Here is an 18,326-nt window from a genome sequence, read left to right as displayed (position 1 = left end):
AGGTTTTGAAAATTCATACAAAATTAAGAATTTTATTTCTCTAAAAATGAAACTGACACTCTTAGCTAAATTCTATATTTTTTATATAATTATCTGTGCATATAAAATAATATGCTGGGGCTTCTGGTTCAAGATGGCAGAGTAGAAAGACGGGCACTCATCTCCTCTGGCAAGAACATCAAAATCACCACTAGCTGTTGAACAACCATCGACAGGAGGATGCTGGAACCCACCAAGAAAAGAAACCCCATGTCCAAAGACAAAGAAGAAGCCAGTGAGACAATAGGAGGGGTACAATCACAATGAAATCAAATCCCATACCTGCCAGGTGAGTGACCCACAAACTGAAGAACAATAACACCAAAGAAGTTCTCCCACTACTGTGAAGGTTCTGAACCCCACATCAAGCTTCCCCGCCTGGGGATCCAACAAAGGGACTGGGGATCCCCAGGGAATCTGAACTTGAAGGCCAGCAGGATTTAATTATAGGACTTTCACAGAACTAGGGGGAAACAGAGACTCCAGTCTTGAAGGGCACAAACAAACTCTTAGGCACACCAAGATGCAGAAGAAAGGAGCAGTGATCCCACAGAACACTGAATCAAAACTACCTGCTAGTGCTGAAGGGTCTCCTCTGGAGGCGTGGGTCGGCAGGGGCTCACCCCAGGCACAGGGGCACTGGCAGCAGTAGTCCAGGAAGGTGTCCCTTGGCATAATCCCTCTTGGAGGTCACCATTAACTCTACCATAGAGCCCAGAGAGCCCAAGGCTGGGTCCCCTCAGGCCAAACAACTACAAGGGAGGGAGCACAACCCCACCCATCAGCAGATAATTGGATTAAAGCTTTACTGAGCAAAGGCCCTGGCCACCAAAGCAATTCCCAGTTTTTCTCACCATCAGTCCCCTCCCATCAGGAAGCTTACACAAGTCGCTTAGCCTCCTCCATCAGAAGGCAGACAGAAGAAGCAAGAAGAACCACAGTCCCACAGCGGCTAAAACAAAACCACATTACAGAAAGTTAATCAGCATGAAAAAGCAGAAAGTTATGTCCCAGATGAAGGGACAAGATAAAACCCCAGAAAAACAACTAAATGAAGTGGGGCTAAGCAACCTTCCAGAAAAAGAATTCAGAATAATGATAGTGAAGATGATCCAGGATCTCAGAAATGGAGAAGATGCAAGAAATGTTTACCAAAGACCTAGAATAACTAAAGAACAAACAAACAGAGATGAATAATACACCAGAAGGAATCAATAGCAGAATAACTGAGGCAGAAGAACAGATACATGACCTGGAGGACAGAATGGTTAAAATCACTGCCACAGAACAGAATATAGAAAAAAGAATGAAAAAAAATGAAGACAGCCTAAGAGACCTCTGGGACAACATTAAACACACCAAATTTGCATTATAGGGATCCCAGAAGGAGAACAGAGAAAGAACCTGAGAAAATATTTGAAGAGCTAATTTCAAATTATCCTAATTTCCCTGAAATTTTTCTGAAAATTTCGCTATTATGCAAAAGGAAATAGTCAACCAAGTCCAGGAAATACAGAGAGTCCTAGGCAGGATAAACCCAAGGAGGAACACACTGAGACACACAGTAATCAAACTGACAAATATTAAAAACAAAGATAAAATACTAAAAGCAACATAGGAAAAATGACATATAACATACAAGGGAACTCCCATCAGGCTATCAGCTGATTTCTCAACAGAAAATCTACATGCCAGAAGGGAATGCCACGATATATTTAAAGTGATAAAAGGAAAGAACCTACCAAGAATACTCTACCCAGCAAGACTCTCATTCAGATTTGGTGGAGAAATCAAAAGCTTTCCAGACAAGCAAAAGTTTAAAGAATTCAGCTTTACAGCAAAAATCAGCTTTACAACAAATGCTAAAGGAACTTCTCTAGGCAGGAAACACAAAAGAAGGAAAAGACCTATAGAAAATAAACCCCAAACAATTAAAAAGAAGGTCATAGGATCATACATATTGATAATTACCTTAAATGTAAATGGATTAAATGCACCAACCAAAAGACACAGACTGGCTGAATAGATGATACTTGTGCGTGTATGCACTTTCACTTACCACATCACTCTGTTTGACTCCCCAAATCATATGTAATTATTTTATATTGTTAGGTTAATCATGTTCCCATTATGGCTTAAAACTGTGATTATCTTTTATTTTTTTGTCTGGCTATTGACTGTGAAAATTGGTAAACATCTTTTACTACTGTGATTATGTAACTATTACTCACTCAATACCACTGCGTCATGACTAATCAACAGAAAAATAACAGAATGTATATCACCAAAACTACCATTTTAAAAAGAGACCTGTAGTCACTTTTTAAACCCAGATGCATGTCAGAAGTACCCTGGAATTATTTTGAAAAATAAAACCGTAAGAATAATTCTACATACAGTACTTACTATTAAAGAAACAAACCTAAAAATGAGACATAGTTCCGCTTTCATGTCCCACAGACAGATAACTATACATACTGTATTATCAAATTTCAAGTTTTAACTTGCACCTTGAATTTTCATAAAGTTTTGAAAACTATCTGAGCAAAACTCACCAATGTAATCCCTACATAGACTTTTAAGGCCTGCATCAAATCTAATCTCTTTCAAAAAAGGACCCTTTATTCCCAAGTGAGGATTTATCTGTCCAGTGATGATAATGACAACACCAACAACTTACACTTACTGAGTATTTACCATACCTGCCACATTACAGGTATCATTTCATTCAATATCCACACACAACAACAGATGGTAGGCACCAACAAAAATTTACTGAGAATCTGTTATTCTGCCCTTGCCTTCATGGTGCTCATAATTGAGTGGGAAAGGAAGGGAACAGGAACAAATAACTATGATATTAAGCAATGCCAGGTACAATAAGATTAGGTATAGGAGCACTCCAGGACAGCAGTGTTTAAGGTGATTATAAGAACCAGTACTGCATCAGAACCAGTACTCTTAAAGTAAAATCCAAACCATACACTTTAACCCTCAAGGCCTTGAATGATACAGTTCCTGTAGCCTTGACAATCTCACCACACCACTCTCCCTATTCAAGGAAGTCTTCATAGAGGAGGAGACTTTTGAGCTGCCTCTTGAAAAATGTACAAAGTTTGTCAGGAGACCAAAGAGGAAAAGAAATACTGCTACGCTAAGTCACTTCAGCCGTGTCCGACTCTGTGCGACCCCATAGACGGCACCTCACCAGGCTCCCCTGTCCCTGGGATTCTCCAGGCAAGAACACTGGAGTGGGTTGCCATTTCCTTCCCCAATGCATGAAAGTGAAAAGTGAAAGTGAAGTCGCTCAGTCGTGTCCGACTCTTAGTGACCCCATGGACTGCATGCAGCCCACCAGGCTCCTCCGTCTATGGGATTTTCCAGGCAAGAATAATGGAGTGGGGTGCCACTGCCTTCTCCAAAGAAATACTAGGTATGTGTAAAGGAAACAGGGCATAAAGATGAATGAAGTCTAGTACCAGTTCTTTGTGTGTGAATGCAGTGTGTATGGGAGAACAGTGCAAAATGGCAAAGGTAGGTTAGGGTTAACTCTGCTTTATGTGCCTACATATTTTTAAATGAAAAGATGGTACGATCATACCTGAACTTTTAAGAAGGAAACTGTGACAGTAGCCTTCATCTAAAGACTAGAAGCAGAAAAGCTACTGTGGAGAATGTAATAATAAAATCATTTATAGTAGTAGTAGTAGATTTGCAGTACTAGCTAATAGATAAATGAACTTGCTTAAAATTCCAATGGATTTTTTTAACTTCTTATTTCATGTTGGAGTACAGCCGATTAAAAATGCCAGGACAGTTTCAGGTGGACAGCAAAGGGATTCAGTCCTACATATACATGTAACCATTTCTCCCCTCAAACTTACCTCCTATCCAGGCTGCCACATGACACTGATCAGACCCCCTGTGCTATACAGTAGCTCCTTGATGGTTATCCATTTTAAATATAGCAGTGTGTACCTAATCCATGCCAAGCTCCCTAACTATCCCAATGCATTTTTTTAGTCAAAATTTCTAATTTTAAGATGAAGAGATGCCAAAGCATGCAGTTAAGCAGGAAGCCACTGAAAGCAAAATCCAAAATCCTTTCATAATTCAAAGTGAAACTGCCCCATCTCCAAAAAAAAAAAAAAGGAATTGTCACATGAACATGCCCTCTAACCTAGTAATTTCATTTCTCAGAATGTAACCAATGGCCAGAACAACACGTACAACAATCAGTTCAGTTCAGTTGCTCAGTCCTGTCTGATTCTGCAAACCCATGCACTACAGCCAATACATACCTACAAAAGTTTCCTTCAGCTTTGATTACAATGTAAGTTGGAGCTCATTTTATCCAAAGTACTGAAAAAAACACATTCTGTTACATACACACAGACCTATATACTGATATGGGAATATCTCTGAGATACATCAAAAGTTGAAAAAAAAAAAATTCATCTCCTGGCTGGCTGGCCAAGGAAAAAAAATAAAAGAAAAAAAGAAGTTTGAAAAAAAAAAGGCAAAGTATAGAACACCAACACATGCAGTATGAATCTCTTGTTTAAAACAAAATATGATTAAAGACCTAAATGTAAGGCCAGAAATTATTAAACTCTTAGAGGAGAACTTAGGCAGAACACTCGATGACATAAATCAAAGCAAGATCCTCTATGACCCACCTTCAAGAGTAATGGAAATAAAAACAAAAATAAACAAGTGGGACCTAATTAAACTTAAAAAGCTTTTGCACAGCAAAGGAAACTACAAACAAGGTGAAAAGATAACCCTCAGAATGGGAGAAAGTGATAGCAAAGGAAACAACTGATAAAGAATTAATTTCCAAAATATACAAGAAGCTTATACAACTCAATACCAGAAGAGCAAACAACCCAATCAAAAAGTGGGAAAGGGACCTGAAGAGACATTTCTCCAAAGAAGGCATACAGATGGCTAACAAGCACAAGAAAAGATGCTCAACATCGCTCATTATTAGAGAAATGCAAATCAAAACTACAATGAGATACCACCTCACACCAGTCAGAATGGCCACCATCAAAAAGTCTACAAACAATATGCTGGAGACAGTGCGGAGAAAAGGGAACACTCTTGCATTGCTGGTGGGAATGTAAACTGATACAGCCACTATGGAAGACGGTATAGAGACCCCTTAAATACGCTGGAGACAGTGTGGAGAAAAGGGAACACTCTTGCATTGCTGGTGGGAATGTAAACTGATACAGCCACTATGGAAGATGGTATAGAGACCCCTTAAATAGCTAGGAATAAAACCACCATATTATCCAGCAATCCCACTCCTAAGCATATACCCCGAGGAAACCCACACTGAAAAAGACACATGTACCCCAATGTTCACTGCAGCACTATTTACAAGAACTAGAACATGGAAGCAACCTAGATGTCCACCAACAGATGAATGGATAAAGAAGCTGTGGTACATATATACAATGGAATACTACTCAGCCATAAAAAGGAAAACATTTGAATCTGTTCTAATGAGGTGGACAAAACTAGAGGCCCATTATACAGTGAAGTAAGTCAGGAAGAGAAATATAAATATCGTATACTGACATATATATGGAATCTAAGGAGATGGCTCTGATGAATTTATTTTCAGGGCAGCAATGAAGAAACAGACACAGAGAACAGACCTATGGACATGGGAGGAGAGGAGGGAGAAGGGGGGATGTATGGAGAGAGTAACATAGAAATTTACAACACCATGTGTAAGACAGACAGCCAATGGGTATGACCCAGGGAACTCAAACAGGGGCTCTGCTACAGGCTGAAGGGCGGGGTGGGGAGGGAGATGGGAGGGAGGTCTGGGAGGGAGGGGACATGGGTGTACCTATGGCCAGTTCTTAAAAAACCACAAAATTCTGTAAAGAAATTATCCTTCAATTAAAAAAATTTTTTTTTTTTTTCAAAAAATGCATGCACTGAAAGAAGCCACAAGAAACTGGTAACTGACATCTCCTCCAGGAAGTAAAACTGAGGGATGAGTGAGTAAATGCTAAATTCCTCTTCTGTACTATTTGGAATTTTTACAATGTGCTCCTATTATTTTTTTCCCCTTTATTTATATTATTAAAATGGAAGGCATTTATACATTTTGGTTAAAGGTATAAAGAACTATATATACAATATGATTTTAAAAGAGCTTCATCTAAAACTGTTAAAATTAGATTTGCTACCTAAGGAGCTAAATTTCCATTTTCTGAAAAAAACTAACTTACATTTCTTGATTTCCTAAAATTAAATAATATTTTACTGGATACAACACAATGATCTTTTAATGTTTTTCTAATACTACAGGATATCCACTATTTCAACAAATATAAAATTCTTAAATCAGTGATAAATCATTAAAAACTAAATACTATCTTTTTAAGTTTCTGCCTTAATAGTAACAAAATACAATTTACATTTGTATAGAACTTGGCAGGTTACAAAATGCTCTGACACTCATCATCTTTGTTCCCCACAAGAAAACACTGAGGTAGGTAAGGCAAGTAATATGATATTAGGTCCATTTTAGGATTAGGCATCTGAAGTTAAAAGGAGTTAGTTACACGGTGTATCTGGGGTCACAGAGCTAACATGTAACAAGCCAGGAACTGATGTTTGGTCTCCTGATGCTACATGCAAGGGTCCTTCCACTAAACCACATCATTCCAAATAACCAGTTACAGTGTGCTAAGGGGTCAGGCTTATGACAGGGAGGGAGGGCTCACGGCAGGTCTGGCTGTGACAGGCAGTCTGCCAGGAGAGGAACGTACAATATAAAAATAAAGTGTGTGAAAGTGGGCCTGACTTATGAAAGGGAAATAGAACTGGGAGAAATGCCAAGAAGTACAGCAACTAAGGTGAAAACTGGGCAGCTTACCAATTAGGGAAGCCAAGGAAATACCTTTGTAGGTTTAATGTACTTAGTTAAGATAGAAGAGCAAGACTATTGGAGGGACTATATTGTAATGTGGAAAGATCATAAAGAAAAGTGTTTATAATACAATCCAAAGATTTAGAAAAGATGTCATGGAGTGTGATGTGTATGACGTATTTAATCAGAGTTAAGATGTGGCACATGATTGCTATAAAAAAACTCTCTGGGTCTGATCCTACAGTGCATGGTCATTTTAAGGCTGTGGCTTGGAACTTTTAAGAAGCATGTGTGAAATAACTTAGAACTCAATCTCACTCTACAGGAGACACCAAATAAGGAGCAAGAATTACTTTCCACACAAAAGGATTCACTCTCCTAAGATTCTAGCACAGAACTGAACAGCAGTACCTGTTTAGGGTGAGAAAATCCTTGTCAGGAGAAGGGGCCATGGACCAGAACTAAAACCAGGGTCAGGTCACCATGGTCTAAATGGAACCACGGATCTGTAATCCTGAGAAGCACACTTATATGAATTCTTAGAGCAAACACTTACTGCTGACCCAGCAGAAGCAGGCTCCTGGAGATGCATCATCCCAGCTGTCCCTTACTGTACTTTACTGTGACAAAGGGGAGAAAAGGTTGAGGGCCCCATAGTTTTAACCCTGAATTTCACCAGATACCTCCTGTAACACTTAACATTTATTCTGGAAGTTATTTTAGAAGGGTGTGTGTGTGTGTGTGTGTGTGTGTGTGTGTGTGTGTGTTTTATTCTTGGTACATTTAGTTTTGATTTTAGGTTTGATAAATACATAGAAATCCCTGTTATTTTTGCCATTCTAACATTCATTCACCGTTCTCCTGCTAACATACCCTCATTTCCCTTGAGGGAATCACTATTTCCCCACCTTCAGACCATGCATTTCTAGCAGTCAATTCCATCCCTGCTCCAGGTCAGACACGTGTCCTAGATCTAATCCAATTACTGCATCATATTCCAATGGCCACAGAGAAAGGCACATGACCCATTCAGAAGCAGTGTGGTACAAGACTGCTGTATTTCAACTAGAAAGGTACAACTGAGCAGCCGTCTTGCCACTATGAGGCAAGAGAGTAGAATCAATACAGAGGTATTAGAACAAAGAGACAAGTCTAAGTAATTCCTTTCCCTCTGAATCAAGCCATGCATGAAACCTGCTCTGCAAAGATTTTTAGTTATGTGAGGAAATAAATTCCCTTCTTGACTCAAGCCCAGTTTGAGGTGAGTTTTCTATAATTTATAACCAAGAGGTGAAACCGATGTAGTAAATTTCAAGTAGATACCAAAAAAGTGGGGAGGTTCCTGGAAAAGAGGTTTGTACAAAGAACAAACCACTGACCAACTCTAGAACTGCTATAGGTTACTCCAGATATTTAACAGTATGAAATCTCTGAAGCTGATTTCTATTTTCTGCCCCCAAACAAAAGGGCTACAATAACTGAGGGTGGGAAAAGTAGAACAAATAAGTCTTTTAAAAGGAACATGAAGGCAAAGTCTCCTTTTTGCCTCCATTTTTCTGAGTACCACCTGCCCCAGCCAATAAATGTTTACTCCAAATTAACACTGCATTTAGATATCTCATTTTATAGAGCTCTTCGAATGTTTCAGCGTTATTAGTTTTTACGACATACATGTTACATGTTACATCAATACACAATGGTGACCAAAGCCTCTTGCAAGAAACTTACGGAATTAAGTAGCAATTTCTAAAATACCTAAATTTTAAAAGTAATTCTTAAGCTTACATGTAAGGCTTTATCTGAACATCCATGAAGCTTCAGATTTCAACTGCTTTACAATCAAAATTTCTCCCCCTCTTACTCCTTCTTTCTTGAGGAAAATAATACATACATTTAATGGGGCTGTTAGGTATTCAACATGAGGAAAACACTGGAAAAAACAACACAGCAACTCAGTAACTCCCTTCCACCCCTCACCACTCTATCTCATCCCACCCAAAAACGGGAGTGTTGAGGATATAAAATAGCCAAGGTTTTAAACAATAAAAAATTTATGGGATTCTTCCAGAAAAACACAAATCTGCTCAATACAAAGTATGTACATTAGAAAACATAACTAGAATATTTTAGCCATTATTATACACAAAAAGGCAGAGAGAGGTTTTCTTTCATGAAATCTGGATTGCAGATGTCTGGCAAAAAAAAAAAAAAAATTAATAATCTATCACAAAGTCCCACAACTAGTGATTCAAAATGAAAGCTTTCACTACTTACACCATATGTAAATATACATATATACTCGCTGCTTATAATCCCTTGATCTGAAGAGAAAGAGAACTGATACTCTACTGTGAAAATGGTCAGTGGGCAGACATTTTAAAATCCTTTCCCACATGAAAAGATTCCTGAAAAAGAGATCAGAAGACAACAGAAAAGCACTCAATATATATGGAGTTGTAAAGCCCGTATGAACTAGTATCTATTACACAAAGAGGGAACATGCAACAAAGTGATTAGGAAAGTCAAACATGAATTAGTCCAATAACACAGGCAAACATAAACCCTAAAAAGAACTTTATGGAACAGAAATCCACACATCTCAAAAATACGTCTATTATTAATGATGAAACACTACCAAACTTTGAGGCTCCAAGTATTAAACCTTAAATCAGTAAGAAATTGGTATGCCTTCACTAAGGGAAAAAAAAGTTTGAAACAGTACATAACGAACAAGGCAGAATATATATTTTTAAAATGCAAACATATATCAAAAAGACTATTGTGTACAAGGCATTAATTCTAAGGGCACTAAAATAAAATATTCCAGTATATTCTGAATAGCCACTGTCTGATTCTATTAAACAAACTTTCACTGTACCTAAAAATGTAAGCTCTATCTCATGGAGCTTATGTACCTCTCTTGAAAATAATTCAAGGTACCAATGGTGAATGCTAAGATTCTGTACTTGGTTTCCATAGTCTCCTGTATTATTCTCAAACACACCATCTGATTAATGTTCACAATGCAAAGACATTTCCATACATATAAGTAAGAAGGCAGGACAATGATGACAATATCAATGCAAATACATATAGGACTTTTTATGTACCAGGGACTGTTTCTAGCATTTTACAAATGTATAATCTTCAAAACAATTCAGTGAAGTAGGGTGGTATTCTTATCCCATTTAGCAAAGGGAAAAAACGAGTCACAGAAAAGTTAAGAAACTTGCCTAAGTTCACACAACCAGTATGTAGCAGAGCCACAATTCAAGAGAGTCTGGCTCTACACTCTATGCTCTTAACTTTTACAGTTCGATTCCAGCAGTCGGCTTCAATTTCAAACTTTTCTTTCCCTCTAATCTATTTTACCACTCTATGATTCAGTTGCTTGTCTGGAAAAATGGGGTTAATAACTGTTCTTACCTTACACAGTTGTTCAGTCCTTACGTGAGGATTAAATGCAACAGTCTATATAATACGCCCGGCACATACCAGTATTACAGCAACGGTTCTCAAAATGCCTATCAAATGCCTGTCACTGGAGTTGGGAATCACTGCCATAACACTAACACTCAGAATCGACCAAAAAGAATGGTCTCAATGTGTCCTTCACACTTCTCAAGTGATGCCTAAGTAAACTTGACGTTCCCAACCACTGCCATTAAAACAAGTCCACCACAAGCCTTCAGGAAAATACACATATGGACAACTTAGGAACTGCTTCTTCAGTCTGGAACGTCCTCTCCATTATTCTGTGTTCCCTCAATGCCCCCTCCCCCACTCCCACCCAATCACAAAAATAGAGTTCATTCTGGTAGAAGCAGACACTAAAAAAAATTTCTCTCATATACCAAACTGGACTTGTGTTTTAAGACACAAACTTCACTTGGTATTTTAACGTCATTTTCATCTGCACGTCGGGGTGCGGGTGCTCTAAAAGGTTTCAACCAGAATGCTACTCTCAGCTTGCCTTCACCAAAGGGCTGCAAAACTATGGAGGCTGAAAGAACAACAGCAATTCTCTAGTCCAGGGTCTAGTGCTCATCAACATTTAAGTTTGCTCCTAATTTCTTGTTGTGACAACATTCTGGGACATTTCTCACCATTCAATCGTGTTAGAGTTTCTCTTAAGGCACAGATGGAAGAGGAGAAACACTGGATGGATCCCATGGCGCTTTCGTATTCAACTTGACAACACAGCATCAAATTGTACTCCTCAAAGTAGCTGTATTAATTTAAACACTTAAGGGTATGAGAGTATCGATAGGGAGGTGGGTAGGAAGGGAAAGAGAACATACCACTGATTCAGGTTCAAAAACCAACCTGAATTTGCAATTTGTTTAGTTCTCTGTCTTTCCTCCTTCTAAATTCCCATTAAATTGATAGAAAAAAATTTAATAAATAAACTGATAAAAGAATCAGCACAGGAGAGTATAATAAATTTGGAAGCATTTCTATGAAGAGTTCACAGGCGAGAGCAGGCAAGGAAGGGGTGATAACCAAGTAAACACCAAGGGGGTTCCAAGTTAGAACCACTGGGTAGAGAGGGCAGGAGTGGGAAGAGAAATGGAAAAGGTGGAAAAGGTAGGCTAGCTTTTCCCCAGGAAGTGAAAAGAAGAAAACAGAACAAGAGTGAGCTCCTCATGCCTACTTTATACAGAGATTACATGCATCCTGGTATTCATCCCCAGGCCCCAGAAAAGGCAGGGGAGGGGAATGGCTAAAGAAACTGAACAAACCACCTCTGCAGGCACTTCCTCCTCAAGCCAGATACCAGCCAGTTCATCTTAACACTATACCTGCCAGGCAAAAAGCATCGCCCCAATGTTTCCAATGAGAGCTAGTCAGCCTTTCTAGCGTCATCCTGCCATGGGGAAGACCAGGATCAAACAAGTGAAGCAATAACCTCAGCAGAAATAGAGATGATTCAAGAAACAGAAAACAACTTTTTTCAAAACTTATTTTTCTTAGAGTGATTAGAAAAGATCATATATCCATGTCTCAAGCATCAAGATGTTGCAAAAAAGAAATAACCAAAAACAAAAGAGTTCTTGTAAATTAAAATATAACTACTGAAATAAAAAGTTCAGTTAGAAGAGTCAGAAAATTAAAGTAGGAAAAAAAAAAACCAAAAGGAGACAGAAAACCTGGGAGGAAAAAAAAAGAATAAAATTCAGGCGTTTTCACCATCCAATGAATAACATAGAGGAGAAATTATCAAAGAAATTTTTCCAAAGCTAAAGAAAGACAGAAGTTTTTATCTGAAAGGAACTAAAAAGGACTCATACTTAGGCACATCCTCATGAAATATCTTGATCTTTATTCAACATCAGAGACATCAGAATAAAGAAAAAAGTCTAAAAAGTTGTGAGGTGGGAGGAAACCTACAAATGAATAAGCCTCTGACAGGCATTAGCTATCTAGAACATTAGCAACACTAGCTGCTAGAAGATAATACAGGAAAGCTACCAGAGCTCTGAGAGAAACTTAGTTTCAATGTAAAATTCTACATAGGCTATTATCAACCAAGTTTGAAAGCAAAATAAAAGCATTTTCAGACACAGAAGGACTCAACAAGTTGATCTCTTAATTTTGTACCCTGAAGAAGATAGCTTAGGAAAAACACAGAACAAGAGTGAAAAGCCAAGGAAATAGGAAATACACAGGAAAATGGTGACACGACGCAGGAGTCCAGTGAAAAGAAATCCCAGGACTGCAGCTGTACAGAGACCTAACACGCAATGAGTCCACATGAGAACAAGAAATCAGGGAGACCCAAAGGATGTTTTCTCAAAGAAGAATCAAATAAACTCCAGGAAGTAGATAAAATGAGTAAGAAGCTAGAAAACATTAGTGAAATGATAAAGATGGTATATGCTACTTCTTCCAACATGAAAAAAAATGGGAAAACAAAAAATCACGATCCTAGCATAGATCCATCAAACTAACACATGACAATGATTTTGAGCAATTAAGTGTGAGGAAAGTAAACCCATTTAAACAAGATGCTGGGAACATTTTCCTTCAGGTGATCAAGGAGTATGACACTGGACTTTTAAAGATGAAAATACAATTCTAGTGTAAAATTGTTTCCTCTTCCAAGATGTCCTTTGCCCTCTCATCTCTGAGTCATTTATTCATTCACTTACACAACAACAAATATTTACTCAGCATCCTGCACATCAGGCACTGTCCGAGGAGCGGACAGAACAGTCAGCAAAGAAGACAAGACCCTGCCCTTGTGGAGCCTGACTCCAATGACAGATGAGTCCTCTTCCAAGATCATGTTAAACGGTTCTCTCTCCTATGAAGCTTTCACTGAACTTCCATGTTAGGCTAAGCGCTTGTCTTGTACTTTCCCTAAAGAACTCCAACTCTTTACAGAATCAAATTTAGCTTTTTACATATGCATTATCTTAACCAGTCTGCAAACAATGCAACAGCAGCAACATTTCTTAAGAATTATTTGTACCTCTAACGCACAGCACCAGGCCTAGATCAATAAATGTATTTTGAACCTTTCCATTCAACCAAAATGTAAATAAAACTGCCAAGTAAAATGCAAAGCACTGTACCAATGCTAATTATTATTTAATAGATGAGGAAGTTGAAGATCCAGATTATAAAACTAGTTTCTGGAAGAACCAAAACTAAAATCCAAAGTGCTAGGTTGAATTAAAATAAGTGGTCAAATAAAAGGCTGACTCAGAGTGGGAGAGACCACTTTTCTTACAACATTTCCAAATACACAACAAACGTCTAAGATGTAGACTCTATTTCTTCCATATGTCATGGCATAGCTTAACAATTATGTAAAGATCATTTTGAAAGCCTCTAATCAAATATATAATCTATCTTTAAAAAGCTTCAATTTCACAGAATTGTCTATTTTTACTTTGCATAAATGCATAAATATTTGAAATGCATAAGTGTTCAGAGGCTAAATGCATTTAACATAAAATATATTGGTTTTTAAAATGTCCTCACAAGAAAACCTTCAAAATCATTGCCATAAATATTTTGTGTATTTATTCCCATAATTACTGGACTTCTTATTCTTTTTAAACTTGAAAACACTAAAAAAAAAAAAACCTGGAATGATTACATTAACTTCCAGTAATAACAACAAAAAGCATATGGTTTGAGTTATTGGGATATACATTTGCAAAAATTAGCAAAAAATTTAATTTACATAAATATAACTTCTATAAAAATCAGGGAACTAACACAACAGATCCTGTTATTTCACACTTTCATAGGTTACTGATAAGCACATATACTTTGTTTGGTATATGATCATATCTGTTCAATAACCCACATCATTAATACTTAATAGTAATAGCTATGAAAATTACAATTTACCTACAAAAATACAACACTAAATAGATGAGTTAGATTGTCTATATTCACAGAAGAAGCAGTCATGGAATTGTTCCTATTTCAGTTCAACAAACATTTATCAAGGTTGCTAGATGCCAGTAGCTATTCTAGGCACTTGTAATAGTTTCACAATGAACATATAAAAATTTCTGCCCCTGAGAGGCTTACAGTGGGGGAAATCAACTGCTAAAACTTATCTCCTAAAGACTAAAAGCTGACTAATAATTAAATGAGATTTCGAAGTACAGGATAGCCACAGAAAGGTTATCTACACATAGGTTTCAACAAACTCTAGTTTTAAATATTATTTTTAAAAAAAGTCACTTATTAAAGATACATAATACCAGGACATGAGTTGTGTGTTGTGGGTTTGATCACAGAATCAGGAGTTTAACTTACATATACTTATTATAGATTAACTTATATATAGTATTAACTTATAAACCAAAAGATTCAATAAATACTAACCAAATAGTGATTTCTACTCTAGATGCAACTAGAAGACTCAAACTTTTATCACCCACTGAAATATAAGAAAGTTTCACCTTCATTCTCCCTCTAGTACTACCACCATTACCCGAACTACCATTCGTTATTGGCTCAACTGCCAACAATCCATGGCTCAACTGCCAACAATCCAATCCCAAACTCTGCTACTCAGGCTCAGTTTCAACCACTGAGAGCTCTAATTAACCCTCAAATTTAATTCTATGCTTTTATCTTTTCCTAGGTATTTCCCAATGGAGAAGGCAATGGCACCCCACTCCAGTACTCTTGCCTGGAAAATCCCATGAACAGAGGAGCCTGGTAGGCTGCAAGTCCATGGGGTCGCTGAGGGTCGGACACAACTGAGCGACTTCACTTTCACTTTTCACTTTCATGCTTTGGAGAAGGAAATGCAACCCACTCCAGTGTTCTTGCCTAGAGAATCCCAGGGACGGGGGAGCCTGGTGGGCTGCCATCTGTGGGGTCGCACAGAGTCGGACACAACTGAAATGACTTAGCAACAGCAACAGCAGCAGGTATTTCCCAAAGAAAATGTCAGGGCATAAAACCTCTAAAAGAGATTTTAGAAGTTAAATTTCTAAAAGATTTTGAAAGATTTTGAAATTCTGTCTTTATATCTATGCTGACAATAAGATAACTGGTTTTTTTACTTTTAAAATGATATGTGAAATACTCATAAAACTATTAGCAAACTGTCAAGCAAGCCTGTGATGTAGGAAAACACCACTACCAACAATAATAATAAAATGCAAAGGACAAGCACTAAAAATAAGTAAAACAGTCAATACACAAATGACAAGATGCTTAGTCTATCCAGCAGTCAAAATATGTAAGATAATAACAGTAAAAATTATAAAATAATGGCAGCTAGAATTTATTGTGCTCTTATGTAAGAATGAATATGCAATAAATACTTAACTAATTCACTAATCAATCAATTACCAAATAGATAAACTACCTGGGAAAATAGGGAAAGTTTCAAAGAAGAGGTGATAACTGAGCTAGTCCTTCATGGATGCAAACTCACTAGGCAAAGACTAGGGGTAAGGAGAAACACTCAAAGGTGGGGGAGCAGATGAGGCAAAAGCATATACCAAAACACTAAAACACGAACCCAGCCTTTATTCTAGGAACCCATTCTTACTGTGAAGCTGAAGTAACTTCATCAGATTTTTCTCTATCTTTAATTTTTAAAGAACTATTTGATCAAAAAAACAACAGCACCTATGACATCTCTTACATGTGGAATATAAAAAGAAATATAAATGAACTTACTAGTGAAACAGAAACAGACTCACAGACTTGGAGAACAGGCTTCTGGTTGCTGGCGGGGGAAGGGTCAGGGAAGGGACAGCTGGGGAGTTTGGAATGGGCATGTACATACTGCTATATTTAAAATGGATAACCAACAAGGATCTACCATATAGCATATAGAAGTCTGCTCAGTGTTATGTGGAGGGGAGGGGGGCTTGGGGGAGAATGGCTGAATCCCTTCGCTGTTCACCTGTTCCCCTGGAACTATCACAACATTGTTAATCACCTATTCTTCAATACAAAAAAAAAAAAAAAAGATAGCAATAGAACTGAAAATCAAGAACAGTTCATCGCTAATGAGATTTCTTTCAAAGACAAGAATAATTCTACACAAAGGGTATTACTTAGGTGGTTTTCCAAGAGTCAATCCTCTTAAAATAAATAAAAAATGTAAAAGAAATTGCCAACCTAGAATTCTTTACACAGCAAATAAATCATTCAAAAGTAAAGTGAGATAACATTTTCATACAAGAAAAAAACAAAAAAACGAGAGCGATTTTATTACCATCATAAGGAAACACTAAAGAACACTGTTCAGGCAACTGAGAAATGCAAAAAAAGAATAAAGAGCAAAAAAAGTATAAATTTAAACACCATCAAAAATAATAAGAATTATTATTTAAACAGCCTTGTGCTGTTAAAAAGTATAAATTTAAACACCATCAAAAATAATAAGAATTATTATTTAAACAGCCTTGTGCTGTTTAAAATGTTTAAAATGTTAAAATTACAAGAAACAACAAAATGTGTAACAAAAACCCAAACAGCATATAAAGCCTAAAAGAAAATTTTCTGTACTCTTAGGAAAAGACTGGAGTGAGTGTTAACAGGTCGAGGACAACTGTTTCACTTGTCACATTTTTTGAAAGCCATGCCTCTGAAATTCAAACAATCAAGATTATCCTTCCAGTGAACATTCCTAAAAAAAATCAAATATTAAACAGGATGATAACTATCCCTCACACTGCCAACCTTCATAACAATGGTACTTTTTTAAAATAATACATAAATGAAGAAAAGTAGCATAAGTAGTACAGAATATTTTTGAGATTTAACAAGAGCTGCTATCAAGGCAATACCCAGAAAGAACATATGTACAGCTCCTGAGCCATCTCATGCAGTTCTGGATTCCTTTTTGTATTTGGGAATCAGACCCTTCCATACTTCCCCAGGCCCAAGGAAAACCAACTTATGAGAATAATAATTAGACTATTTCAAATGTATGATCTCCAAACATGTTAGGTGGAATCTGCCTTCTAAATAGAAGTGCAAATAGGGTAAAATCCTTCCTTTGATAATTGGTGAAGGAGATAACCTGAGAATAATTATCCCATCCAAATCTACCTTTTAGAACTATAGTATACCTTCATGGTTTCTATTTATTAACCACAGAAATAAAGTATTTTTGTATACTTAGAATACATAAAAGGCTGTATTCTTCCTATGGACTCAAAATGGTAACATTAATATTTAAAATAAATAGATATTCCATTTCATACAGTATTACTCCGTATTTCTACCCGGTAACTTTAAATACCAAATGCACTGAATTTAGCCCTGAAATGGTTTTAAAACACTTCCCTAACTGGAGTATAATTATTTTCAATTAAAGCATTGTTCTGCCATTCAGGAGTCATCTGATTTACATAAATGTTAGTTAAGCACCATAGAAATTCTAAAATATATAATTAGAATGTCACAAATCACTTAATCCATTCTGTCAAAACAGGGATTATTTTAACTTCTGTTTCACTTCGTTTAAAAGAAAACCTATTTACTTTATTTTCTCTAACAGAAAAAAAAAATTAGTAGGATAAACTTACAACATACTTCCCCAATCAAACTTTAAAATGATTCTGGTTAACCACAAATTGACTCAAGTAGTTAAGTATTTTTCCGAATGTATTTTACTGAAACATGTCTGACAACATGTAATAATGACATGTAGTTACTGGGATACTGTTTTACAGAATTACAAATTATTTCACTGATTTATTATTCTTAGTCATTCGCAGATTTTAAAAAGGTCACTTTGGTCTTGTAAATTATCCAAGTTAACTAGGTGCATTGCTAGGCTAAAGTAAACAATTTTGTAAATAGCTCTTTTACTTAGGGTTAAAACATAGCCATAAAATTTATCATTAAATAACACATTCTCACTAAGCTGAATTTACCAGAAAAAAAA

The 18,326-nt window shown here is 36.8% G+C and overlaps 1 protein-coding gene across 1 annotated transcript in view; it reads right to left on the bottom strand.

Annotated features, from left to right (window-relative positions):
• Positions 1-18,326, bottom strand: part of STK3 (serine/threonine kinase 3) — a 302,811-nt gene that overhangs the window by 223,141 nt on the left and 61,344 nt on the right. The window lies entirely within an intron of this gene.

This window comes from Bubalus kerabau, chromosome 14 (genome assembly GCF_029407905.1).
Source record: "Bubalus kerabau isolate K-KA32 ecotype Philippines breed swamp buffalo chromosome 14, PCC_UOA_SB_1v2, whole genome shotgun sequence".
Classification (NCBI taxonomy): domain Eukaryota; kingdom Metazoa; phylum Chordata; class Mammalia; order Artiodactyla; family Bovidae; genus Bubalus; species Bubalus kerabau.
Note: the sequence above shows the minus strand (reverse complement) of the source record. Positions and strands in the feature narration are given on the sequence as shown.